Here is a 13,797-nt window from a genome sequence, read left to right on the forward strand (position 1 = left end):
TATGTCGAAGGCACATTTTTCGGGGTTTAGTTTCATGCCATACCGCCTTAGTATACCGCAAGCTTCCTTCAGGTGATCGATGTGGTCTTCTTTTCTTTTTGATTTAACTAGCATGTCATTGATGTAGACTTCCATTGTTTTGTCGAGTTGATCTTTGAACATCTTGGTGACCAACTTTTGGTACATTACCCCTGCATTCTTCAATCCAAACGACATGACTCTGTAGCAGTACGTTCCCTGATGAATGATGAAGGTAGTTTTCTCTTAGTCCTCTTCCTCCATGAGGATTTGGTTGTAGCCTGAGTAGGCGTCCAAGAAGCTTAGCAACTCGTGTCATGTTGTGACATCGATGAGCTGGTCGATGTGCGTTAACGGGTTGGAGTCTTTTGGGCACGTCTTGTTTAGGTCTGTGAAATCTACGCACATCCACCATTTTCTGTTTTTCTTTTTTACCATGACCACGTTAGCGACCTATTGGGGATATTTTGATTCTCGGATGGAACCGTTAGCGAGGAGCTTCTCCACTTTGTCACTTACGACCTCGTTGGTTGTAGCGTTGACTTTCCTTTTTATTTGTTGTACTGGCAGATAAAGTGGGTCGATGTTCAACTTATGTGTGGCCACGTCTTTCGAGATGCCCGACATATCTGCATGGGAGAAAGCAAACAGATTAACGTTGCTAATTAAAAACTTGTGAAGTTTACCTGGTTTTGAGATCTTCTATCATTGATTCGGTTGCTTTGACGATGTCGGGGTCCTTGATGACATCTAATTGAAGGTTGAGTTCAATCCCCGACTGGGGTAATTGTTATGCCTTTGCATCCACTCCCTTCATCTGTTAGGTGTAGGTGCAATCCTGGGCTATGCGATAGCATTCTTGGGGCGGTGCGTTGTTTTCCCCTGATACTGAATATTCCCCATAGAGTAGGGAACTTGATTACCTGGTAGAGGCTCGATGGGATGGACCTCGTGGCGTGCATCCAGGGCCGCCCTATGATGGCGTTGTAAGTTGTGTCTTGGTTTATGACATGGAATGTTGTTTCTAAGGTGACGACCCCGGCCAGAACGGGCAGCGTTATCTCCCAGGAGGTTCGCTCAACTGCATTGTTAAAACCTATTAATGTTATGTAATGTGGTATTATCTTGTCCTCGAGTCTCATTTGTGCGAGGACTTGAGGTGGATAATACACGCGCCACTTCCGTCATCTACCATTATTCTTCTTACATCAGTGTCTAAAATACGTAAAGTAATAACAAGAGCATCGAAATGAGGGAGTCAAACCGTCGGTATCTGGCTTATCGAAGATGATACTGTCTCCGAAATCGTCGTACCGTTCGTGGGTGATCGATCGTTTCAATTTGTGTGTAGTGGTGAACTTCACATGGTTGATCGTTGCTTCGTCGCCTCGACCGATGATCATTTGGATAGTGCGAGCTGGAGAGGGCGGCTTTGGAGGTCCCTGGTGTAGCTCATGTCCGCAGGAAAAGATGGCCCGTCCGCGGTCGCTCATCAATTCTTTCAAGTGCCCTTGGTTTAACATTCTCACTACCTCTTGTCGCAGACCTATGCAATCCTCGATTTTGTGACTTCGTTCCTGGTGAAATTCACAGAGGGCATTCGACTTCCGAGTATTTGGGTCAGACATCATCTTTTGTAGCCATTTTACCTTCGTGTCGAGCTTCTCTAGTGCGTACACTATTTCTTAAGGAGAAACATAAAAATTGTGAGCGGATAAGAGTGGAGGCTTACCTCTTTCATTTCGCTGAGTCGTTGTATGCGGCCTGGGCGGCCCTTCCATATGTCGAGGAGGTGGTAGGATGGCTATTCTGCTGTAGGGTTGGTGTCTTTCTCGGCTGAGACGGGGGCCTGACTGATCCCTTCGACCGTCGTTATAACGATCCCTTCTCGATTCTGCTTGAACTGACGTCAGCCGTTGGATTGGACCGTTAAGGTCGTCCTCATCGGCTCTCACCTTGGCGCAATAGGCATTGTGGATTTCTTACCAGGTGTTGGGAGGATATTTCATGAGCCTGCTTAATAGTTTTCTGGTTGCTCTCGACCTGTTCCTGCTCAACCTATTTTGGCAGGTCGCTACCGCCATCTCTTCTGATATATTCGGTAAGCTCATTCTCACCCTATTAAATCGGGCGAGGAAGTCATTGAGTCCTTTGCCGGGCAATTGCCTAACGGCGAATATGTCGTTCACCCTGGCTTCCGCCTTCTTAGCCCCTGTATGGGTGGTGACAAACTTGTCGGCCATTTCCTTGAACGTTGCTATTGACCACGCCGATGGTTGTGAATACCTGTTTAGGGCTCCTCCTATTAGGGTTTATCCGAACCTTTTTAGTAGTACCGATGGTACTTTCTCCTTCGAGAGATCGTTGCCCTTCACCGCTATAGCGTAGTGGACGATATGATCTTCTGGATCTGTAGTACCAGCGTATATCTTCAGGTACGGTGGCATTTTGAAGGTTTTGGGAATGGCGTATGGAGCCGCTTCATTGTACGGTTGCTCGATGAATCGACCAACGTCTCGTTTTGGTACTAACTTTGGGGCACCTGGTATCTTGTCAACCCTTTCTTGGTGCTTCTTCATCTGGTCGTGGAGCACCCTGTTTTCATTTTCCAATTTTCCATTTTCTTTATAACGGCTGCGAGCGCATCGTTACTTGCATCCACAGTGGGGTAAGTGTTACCTATTTTGAGGAAGGGGATGCTCGCCGTTAGTTTTTATGATATCTGCTTGCACGGTGTTGCCATTTCCCTTTGGGCGGGTCTGTCGAGTATATTATTTAGAGTGCTTGTCAGCCACTCTTCTAGTAGTTTCTTCACTTCTGGTGGTGCTTCTTCAGCTGTGGATGTGGAGGTCCCTTTTCACGTGAAACCGTCACGCTTTCGTGAGGGGGAGGTGAAATACTTCGCCTGGGAGTACCGCTTGGTGATGCATTCTCGTTGTCTCCCCTGCCATCTTCGTTGATGGTGTTCAGAATGTAGGTAGGGACGGTTGCTATCGCTTTTAGTCTCGCATCTCCTTTTCCTGCCATCGTTAGTTTGTGCAAAACGTGGAAGAAATGTGTTTTTTATCTAGAAAGAACTATAGTTTCAACTAAAATCTCCCCACAGACGACGCCAAATTATTTGAGCAAATTATTGCTAAACCGATTACTAGTAAATTAATAGGGTGAATCTCAGTTGGACTTAATAAATCCTTGATCAAATGAAGCAAGATTCTCATGCAACGGGTAGGAGCGTTAAATAGTAAACTTGATATGCTATGAATGACAAAACATGTAATGTCATAAATGTATAATAAATGCAAGAAATGATAAAGATTGTAGTGTAAAAGGGATTATCACCCAATGATTGTGTGATTGGGTATTTCCTTTCTCTGACGACGTGAAAAGATAAGCAATCGATATGAATGTGGAATCTTGAAATTTATGGAAGAAGGTTGAAGAACACGTGCTTGAATAAAATGAATAAGACAACTCTTTAGTATATTCTTCTCTCAACTTTACAATATGTCTCAGTTCTCAAAAGGGCAGATCCCGCCATTGTTCATTATCTCCTCCTATTTATAAGGGACATTACCTAAAAAAATCCTAAAAAGTACAACACAGAGAATATCCAAAGGAATATTCTTCATGTCTCTCCCTAAGTCCAAGTTATCGTTATTATTTTATCTCAGCTGCCCGCTTTTGGTCGTCGGCCTTTATCACGACGACCATCGGTTGCTGTGTCGTGGTCAACCCCATCCTATGTCTTGCTTATCCGTTATCTTGGTTGCCAAATTTGGACCTATACAAATCTTGCAGCTAATATATTCTTATTTTTTGTAGTGAGAAGATATTATGCTGATCATCAAATAAGAATAAATATAAATGAGTTTCTTTGAAGCAATTGATTTGTGTTCTCACAGTGCTCACTGATAACGAAAGGACAATTGAAGCCATTAGGCAATGTTTAGGTAACTTCAAATCTTCCTTTTAAACTCAACGGCTTATTTCATCTTCAAATTAAAGTATTAAAAATGAATATTTTATTTACGTAATTATATTTACAACACATCTCTTTACGTATAGACCAGATTTTGTTACTTGGCTCCAATAATTGAAATGATTCTTTGTAAATGTCAATTAGTTAGGATTACGTTTTCGTCATTCCATTAATTGCTTACTTTGGATCCAACGTATATGTAGTAAGTTTTTTCGTGTTGTTAAAGATTTTTATATTAGTAGAAAATTCAAAAAGAGTTTTAGTGCTAGAGAAAATATTTTTTAACATTGAATTAAAAGATTCTTAAATGGACGAAACAACACAATGAAAATTCATATATGCAATCACATGCAATTCGTTTGAAACTGAGGCAGATAACATTAGTTGTGCGTTGTATTACTAGTATGTAATTTATAAAACTTGAACCTATAACCAGAGGTGGACCTATACCCTTAGGGTAGTCCGATAATTTCGAAAAAAATATATATATATGTATATATATATCTCTTAAATAACAAGTATATATTTTGATTGTCACCCTTCGACTTAAAGCTCATACAATTGCATTATGTTAGTCGATTTGTGGGAGAGGAGAGGAGAGGAGTACAACTTGACTTTTAGTGCGCGGTTTGAGTTCGATTCGCGCTCCAACATTTGTTTAAATTTTTATTTGATAATGGTGTCCCATCACTTTCAAATTTTGGGTCCGCTCCCGTAACATTGGTACGTTGGAACTACATTAAAATATGGAAGTCACGTCACACAATTCAATAATTTACACAATCCAATTATTTAAATAATGGACTACAAACAGTACATGGGACATGCATCAGTAGTGAAAGAGGATTTAGCCTTTGCAAAGAACATGTGTATTATGACATTGGTCATTGGTTGTTTCCTTTTTTATGAAAGAAAAAGTGATAAGCCTTGTAGTGCAAAATGTGTCGTGCGTGGAATAATGATCACTGAGCTAGAAGTCCGACTACGGGTTTGTCCGAATCCAATATTTTTTATTCAAATAATATTTGTATTACTAAATTTATTAAATATGTAAATACTAAATTTAGAACCCCACTATTGACACTTGAAATTATCATTCTAAGATCTAGAACCGATAAAGTTGGAATTCTGACTGCGTCTCTGAATATGATCATGTGAACTTGCGAATTCGTAACATTAGATAACAAGATTAGCATTGAAGAAGCAAAGTGAAAGAAATCCCAGAGCTATCTAAAGTATAGTGATCTTATTCAACTTTAATTTCGTTTGATGCCCGTTATCTCACATGATGTAACTAATGTCATCATAATGCTGTAAGTGAAAATTATTGATTAAGTTCTTCTTAATGGAATGAAGCTATATTAATGATAAAGCTATAATATTTAACGATACTAATGCTTACGCTTTTTTGGCGACTATTCCTTCTATTTATATGCAAGACTCTTGACCATAGGTTAAAAAAAATGCAGCAAGTAACTCAAAGAATTAAATAATCTAAACCACAAACTATATATCAATAAGGAATTTCATTTATATAATGTAAATAATTTTTTACCTTATCAGATCACCTACTGTACAGTAAGCATGACAAATTATGGCGAAGACACGACTCCCTCTAATTCGAAACATCTTCTCTTAAAGATATACGTACAATGTAATTGTGTTATTTATCATTTTCCTACAAATACTTAAAAAGGAAAGTTGCACAATACCATAAAGTTTCTGTTCCCTTGCATCTTTGGTTCATAATTAACACCAATCCTCCTCTATAAAATGCCTCTCACACTTCCATTTTAACCTGTAAAGGATCCTCTAAATTGTTAAATTTAGAGAAGAAAATAGTTTACCAATTATCTCATCATTTATATACTCAGTTTAAGCCAAAAATATGTTGCCAAGGAGTCGAACTCTTCCTGCCAGAATATACCATGGAGAAGTGAGTAATTAACTATAATTAATTGCAATTAAGAATTTAACTTTCTTTTTCTGAAACAATCTTATTTTCCTCTTCATAAAATGTGTCTTAGGTAGAAGAAAGGCATGATGTTAGGCACTATTTCCAAGTGGATGTCCAACCAAAACATCAAAAGGAAACTGAGGCAATAATCAACCTTCAAACCAATTACTCCAAATGCTTTGATGATGATGGCCATTTAAGAAGAACAGGTAAACTTCTTTAAATAATAGTATTAATTACATTTGTCGTATCCTTCTTGTGAAGGAGCCTTGTCTTTAAATAATAGTATTAATTACATTTGTCGTATCCTTCTTGTGAAGGAGCCTTGGCCGGAGCAACGGTAAAGTTGTCTCCATGTGACTTGTAGGTCACGGGTTCGAGCCGTGGAAGCCGCTACTAATGCTTGCATTAGGGTAAGTTGTCTGTTACACACCCCTTAGGATGCGGCCTTTCCCCGGACATAGAGTAAACGTGGAATGCCTTGTGCACCAGACTTCTTATTTCTAAACCGAGGGTCTATTGGAAACAACCTCTCTACCTTTACTAGGTAGGGGTAAGGTCTGCGTATACACTAACCTCCTCAGACCCCAAGTATGAGAAAATCAATTAATATTCGCGGGTACTTGCTACAACATGTGTTGGCAGCTTAAAGATTATCCACTAGTTGTATAGTCAAACCTCTCTATAGGCTATAACAGCCTCGTTTGTTCTGAATATTTTTGGATGTTATAGCGAAGTGCTGTTATAGAGAACATATATTATAACATAACATAAAAATTGGTTCCGAAAAAGCTTGACTTTTATAGAGAAGTGTTGTTATATAGGGATGCTGTTATAGAGAGGTATGACTGTAGTTGCTTAATGTGGTTAATAAACAAGTTTCCCGAAGTCCTTGACTTTGGAGGAGTGATTAATCATAAAGTTATGCATATATCATGTATACTTTCTGTGCGATACATCGCCTCCTTTAGGTCTTAAACTTCAAACCTCCTGTCTCAATGCTACAGAACTGGAGATCCTGTCAATGGCCCGAGGAATTACACATATATGGAGGCCGTCAAGGGAATATTAGGTTTGTTAAATCAATGAATATATCTCGTGTTGTTTCTGTCGACTATCTCCTCTAAAAACTTAAGCTATTACAAATGACATACTTTTAATTACTCTACTTAACTATATATTTGAAGCTAAGACCTTTTGCCTACTCTGATGCCATATTGAATTGTGTAACTATATTATTCAAAAGTTTAAATTGTTAGAGAAAACTTTAATAATTACTTAATTATAAGCCTTCAACAAAGTGCTGATGATGAAGTTGTTTAATTTTGTTATTAGGAGGGAAGAAAGTGAAAGTGTGTGGCTTGATTCAGTACTTGAACTTGTTTGGCGTGGCTATTGGATACACCATTGCCGCATCAGTGAGTATGTTGTAAGTATTGACATTTTCCAACAGACTTTAACTTCTAGTCATTCTTTTTTAAAAGTTACGCTATCAGGTCACCTAAAATATAACTATAGATAACAATCATGAAAAATGAGATATAGTAACATGGAAAATAACGCAAATCTCCTATTACAATAAGTTAAAATACACTAATAGTGTAAAAAAAGTTTTACGTTGTCAGTGCATATATAAGTTAAATACTTTTAAACATGCACCCTGAATCATGAATAGCCAGTATTTTCTGAAACATATATGTTATAGTCCAGCACTCAATTAGTGTCTTTGATTTCACAGGGCAATAAAAAGGTCAAATTGTTTCCACAGGAATCATAGGAGAGATCCTTGCCATATGTCTAGTAATGGATATATGATAGCATTTGGTGTCACTGAAATCTTGTTCTCTCAGATCCCTGGCTTTGATCAAGTGTGGTGGCTCTCTATAGTTGCTGCAATTATGTCCTTCACTTATTCTACTGTTGGTCTGGTTCTTGGAATTGCTAAAGTTGCTGGTGAACTCCTTTATGATTATTTACATTTCTTTATTTTAATATTTTCACATAATATTGGCATGAGATGATTTGAATCGAGTAATATGGTCAGTGATAGAAAGGGAGCCTTGGCGTAACTGGTAAAGTTACTGCCATGTGATCAGGAAATCATGGGTTCGAGCCGTGAAACAGCCTCTTGCAGAAATGCATGATAATGTTACGTACAATAGACCTCTATGGTCCGGCCCTTTTCCGAACCCCGCGCATAGCGGGAGCTTAGTGCACCGGACTGCCATTTATTATGGTCAGTGATGATTCATATAGCCGATCTCAACTTGTTTGAGACCGGTTGTTGTGATTGTATTTCAATATTTTTGCATATTAGTATCAGGTAAGTAGAAACTTTAGGAACATGCACATAATTTGACAAGGCAGAGTTAGGCTTCACTGTATAAGCTAAAGAAAGACTTACCTTTTCTTTCTTTTATCTGTAACAGGAAATAAAAGCTTCAAAGGTAGCCTTACTGGAATTAGTATTGGTACTGTAACACATATTGGAACTGTAACTTCCACTCAAAAAATATGGAGGAGTTTACAAGCTCTAGGGGCTATTGCCTTTGCATATTCTTTCTCCATCATACTTATTGAGATTCAGGTAAACCATATCAGCACAAACTTTTACTTCATCTGGTCAATAAAAGGGCAATTCGGTGCACTAAGCTTCCGTTATGCATGAAGTCCGGGGAAGGGCTGGATCACAAAGGTCTATTGTACGCAGCCTTACCCTACATTTCTGCAAGAGGTTGTTTCCACGGATTAAACCAGTGACCTCCTGGTCCGTCGTTTCTGAATATCTCTTTTCCTCCTGCAGGATACAATAAAATCTCCTCCAGCAGAACATAAAACCATGAAAAAAGCCAGTATGCTAAGCATCGGCGTCACAACTATTTTTTATTTACTCTGTGGATGTATTGGCTATGCTGCTTTTGGAAATGATGCTCCAGGAAATCTCCTCACTGGTTTTGGATTCTTTGATCCATATTGGTTGCTCGACATAGCAAATGCAGCTATTGTCATTCACCTTGTTGGTGCTTATCAGGTAAACAACTCATTAACTCACTAATACATAAACAACTAAATTGAAATGATAATTACTTTTTTGAGTCGCGGCCAAATGTATATTTTTTGTATATCAAGTATAAATAGACATATAATATATCATACACATTACCAGTGTGTATATTTTGTAAACTTAGGCTACTGCCTGTAAATATTTTGTGCCGCTGGGCAAAAAATGGAAAAAACCCTAAATTGAATCGTCAAAGATTTAGAATGATGTTGTCCTAAGATCAAATTATTTCATAGATTGAATCTCACTTGACTGTTTTAGGATTACAAAGGTTTCCTCAATTGTACTAGAAACAGAATTTTGAATCCATTGGAACTACTGCAGGTCTACTGTCAACCACTCTTTGCATTTGTGGAGAAATGGAGCGCGAAAAAATGGTCCAAGAGCAATTTTGTAACAGCAGAACATGACATTCCTATCCCTTTCGTTGGCGTTTACCAGCTTAACTTCTTTCGTGTAATATGGAGGACGATTTTTGTAATATTAACAACGATCATAGCGATGCTTTTGCCATTCTTTAATGACGTTGTTGGATTACTAGGAGCGTTGGGATTTTGGCCACTGACTGTATATTTCCCAATAGAAATGTATATTAAGCAAAAGAAGATTGGAAGATGGACAAACCAATGGATAGGACTTCAAATGCTAAGCGCAGCTTGTTTATTTGTGTCTATAGCTGCAGCAGTTGGTTCTATAGCAGGTGTTGTTCTTGATCTCAAAACGTATAAGCCTTTCAAGACTATTTACTAAAGGGATTTCAATTGAAAGAGCAAAGAAATGCTCAAGATTCTCATTGTATAGAAGGAAAACAGAATAAATCAAAGGCATATGTTGGTTTGTTTGTCAATTGTCAAAGAGGACACATAATTATAACTGTTGTTGAAACAGCATTTTCTTTTATAACAGCAGTTGAGTGAAAAATGCTATTTGCTGGTGTATTCATTAAACTACTCATACCCACCTCTGCACGACGTGCACGTGTCCTCAAGCTAGTAATAAAATAAAAAAGTTACTTGTTTATTAAACTAAATAGGATAAGATCTGCGTACACATTACCCTCCCTAGATTCAACTTGTGAGATTATACTGAATTTGTTGTTGTTGTTTATGAAACGAAAATCATTAGGATTTGGAGTAGAAAAATGGAGTAAGAAAACTATTTAGCTTAAAAAGTTAGGCGCAATGGGTTCCTGGCCACTTAAACTTGTCGGCTTTTGAAAGCCGATACACGAACTTTGGATTTTCCCATTTGAATACTCCAACTTGACAAAATGGGTAATAATAAACACATCCACCAGAGCGTGTATATCAATTGTGCTGACATGTACAACATATCATGATAAGCTATTTATTACCTGTCATGTGTTATTTGTGGGTCCCATTTTTAAATACAAAATCAGAAAAAAAAAAGTTACAAATACAAAAAGGAAAAAAAAAAACAACGCCTGAAACATACTAGGTGTTCGAGAATTCCACCGTGGGAATCGTCCCCTCCGATGAGCATCAGAACTCTGGCGAGGCAAAAATGAACGCGCAAGGTGTTCCAGGTATCCAAATTGGAAAAGAAAGGTACCAAAATGTTCGCTTTGATGAGGAGAATGATCCTACACTTCCAATTTTATATAGGTACCAACCAATTCCTCCAATTTTACAATCCAAAAGCTCAGACAGTCCGGTTGAGCAAGGTGTTCGACGAAATGCCCCTATCAATTCTGGGCCAATTGGAGACCAATTTCCAATTGAAATCCCTTCTACTACACCCATGGATCCTCTATGCAAAGATTCAACTCAATCCATTCAAGAAATCAACCATCACCACCAAGTTGAAAACTCAGAACTTCACCAGTTGACCGGGCATGGTGCTCCAGGGATAATTGGATCCCAAAACCAATGCCAATCCATTTCTGCACCCCAGGTGAGTATTCCCAACCCATTACAACCAATTTTACATGGGTCAATCGTGTCGAATATTAAAAAAGGTCCTTCAAAACACTGTTCACCCAACACTGTTCGACCAAATGTCAATCCCCAATCCAGCCCAATTCAAAGGAATTTATAGATGGGAGACCCTTCCTTAGTACTTATGGAGATCACTTGCCAAGTTTCTCAGCAATCCATTGCAGGAATTGAATCTGCTCAAAAAATTGGAAAAGTCTTGCAATCTATTGCGGGAAGATGAAAAAATTGGAAAAGTCTTTTTTTCCTTTTTTATTTTTCTTTTTTATTTATATTTTATTCTAATTCTAAGTTTTATAAGTTAAAACAATACTATTCACGCGCCTTTGCAGCGTGATTTGCACACAGTTTAGCCATGTCAGCTGTAGTGCTTCCACATAGGCATGGTCAACGGTCAAAAGTATTTATTATTACTCATTTTGTCAAGTTGGAGTGTTCAAATGGGAAAATTCAAAGTTTGTGTATCGGCTTTCAAAAACCCTACAAGTTTAAGTGGCCAGGAAGCCATTACGTCTATAAGTTACTACTATGATTAAACTTTACGTCCTACTCCTAGTTGTCTTGCTGAACCTGGGCTTTGATATCAGTTGTTGGGCTAAATCAATCCTAAGATACTTTTAATATGGTATGATATTATCCGTTTTGGGCCAAACCCGCACGGTTATTCGCATATGTGGGCTCTCAACCTTTTCAGCTCCGATGAGGGACTTTGTTCGCATGCCCAACATTATTGGCGTTCTGTCAACAGCTAGCTTTCACCAAGAGACATTCTGAATCAGTTCACCTTCCTACGGATTTATGACAACCGAAGCGCATAACTAACTTCTTTTTGTATGCACGTCTCCAAGCTAGTAAGGGTAAGTAAACCGAGTGTCGCACCATCATTCTTCCATTGCTACACTCATCACTCTGGCATGTCATACTTAGCTTGTCCCTGGATTCCAATACCAGTTGTTGGGAGATCTGATAAAAAATTTAAGATGATTATATTACTCTATTGCTCACCGTCTAAAATCAACTTTGAGCCAATGAACTTGAAGAGCACAAGATTCAGCTCTGAGATGGATGATTTATTTGTAGTTTTGTAAGGAATATAATTTGGTAAAAAGGGAGAAGTCGTCACTTTCAGAAATTGTCAGTTGACGAGTAAGAAAAGATAAGCTCTTGCCTAACTGGAAAGTGAACAAATGTTACAGCTCATACATCTCTTTGAATCCTGAGATTTGCTATAACAGTAAAATTATAAAATTATTTTTTTACCGACTTAAAGAAACTAAATTATTTAACAGTATAATCACAAAATTAACTTTATCCACTATAATACTGAAATTACATTGATATGTATGTTCTGCTATTATAAAGGGTAAAGTTTAATCACTTTGCTAAGTATTATATTTTCAATACGGAGTTCAATAAAAAAAAGACTTGTAAAATTTGTGATCTTAAAATTTAAAGGATAAAAGTTTTTCTATAACTTTCAATATGTGTGACTAAGAATACTATAACTTTTATTAAGGATAAAATAAAAAATTTAAATTATTTCTAAATACATATTATTCTTTTTGAAACGTACTAATAAAGAAAATGTATTACATAAACTAAAATGCAGGAGTATTACAATGTTACGACCATATATAAGTTTTGAAATTTTAAGGTATCTATGAGACATAGGTGCAATGGCGTGTAACCTATAATAAGGTGATAAGTGCAGTAAAACGACAACAGGAAAATTACAATAACATTGCAATAATATTCTTTGTAAGTAGATACACGAATTAACTTGAGTCGTGCTGGGCGTCCTAAGAAACTAATTCAGCAGCGTGAAATGTTTCCCCGGAATTAAATAAGCTTATCTCTATTTTATTTAGAGGATACAGGAATCAGCAAAAAATTTATATAACAATAATCCAACAAGAGTTAAACGAGAATAAGGACAAAGAAAATTTATAAGTAAAATTGAAAATAAGAGAAGCTAGGTGAGAAAGAGAAGAAAGCTAAATAGAAAAAGCTTTTTGTTTCTGATGATGGAAAATTGTGTAACCAATGATGGCTATTTATAGTTGTAATTGCATGCAACATTGTTGTGCATGGTAAGAAAGTGGCAGATGAATTTTTTTACTTTTTACACTTCTTTTGCCACTTAACATAGCCTTCTAGAATGGCTAAGACATTTGTCCAAAAGGTTTTAAAATATTGCCACAATCCCCCACTATTTTAAAAACCTTTAAAAATAAACTTGTTGGATTTGTATAGTCCAAATACAATAGGTTTGGTATTTTTTGGACTATGAGCCAAACTTAGACTGATAAAATTTAATTCACAGAATTACTGGTAAAATATAATATTTCTATGAACCAAATTCTTATTGTAAGTCAGAGATTTTATCAATCACATTTCGATTCTCACAATTTTGCTATTCAACGTGGTTTTGCACCACTTGGGCCATGCGCGTGCCCGGTTGTTCATGAGAGCTCTAGAGAATAGGCCAAAATCATATAGCAGCGGCCTCAATCCACTCTCATATAGGGGAATTCATCAAGTGTATACTGCTTTTAAATACACCATCCATAAGGAAATGAATTACATTAAGAGTTATAACTCGTCTTCTTAATTATTAGCAGTCAAGCACTCTCTTTTAGTGCTTTAGTGTCAATATCGACTTGTTATTACGCATATGAACCTACTTCATGGGATCTCCAATCACATAGGTTGAGTTACCATCTCTATTGACAACATGTCAGCCTTAACCCCATCTCTTTTGAGGTTTGAAGAATTAATTTTCTTCCCACAGGTTTAGTCAGAGGATCTGCCAAATTTATCTCTGACT

At 37.5% G+C, this 13,797-nt stretch overlaps 1 pseudogene; it reads left to right on the forward strand.

Annotated features, from left to right (window-relative positions):
* Positions 1-5,751: 5,751 nt before the first annotated feature.
* LOC107815339 (amino acid permease 4-like) lies at positions 5,752-9,920 on the forward strand (annotated as a pseudogene).
* Positions 9,921-13,797: the final 3,877 nt, after the last annotated feature.

This window comes from Nicotiana tabacum, chromosome 5 (assembly GCF_000715075.1).
Source record: "Nicotiana tabacum cultivar K326 chromosome 5, ASM71507v2, whole genome shotgun sequence".
Taxonomy (NCBI): Eukaryota; Viridiplantae; Streptophyta; class Magnoliopsida; order Solanales; family Solanaceae; genus Nicotiana; species Nicotiana tabacum.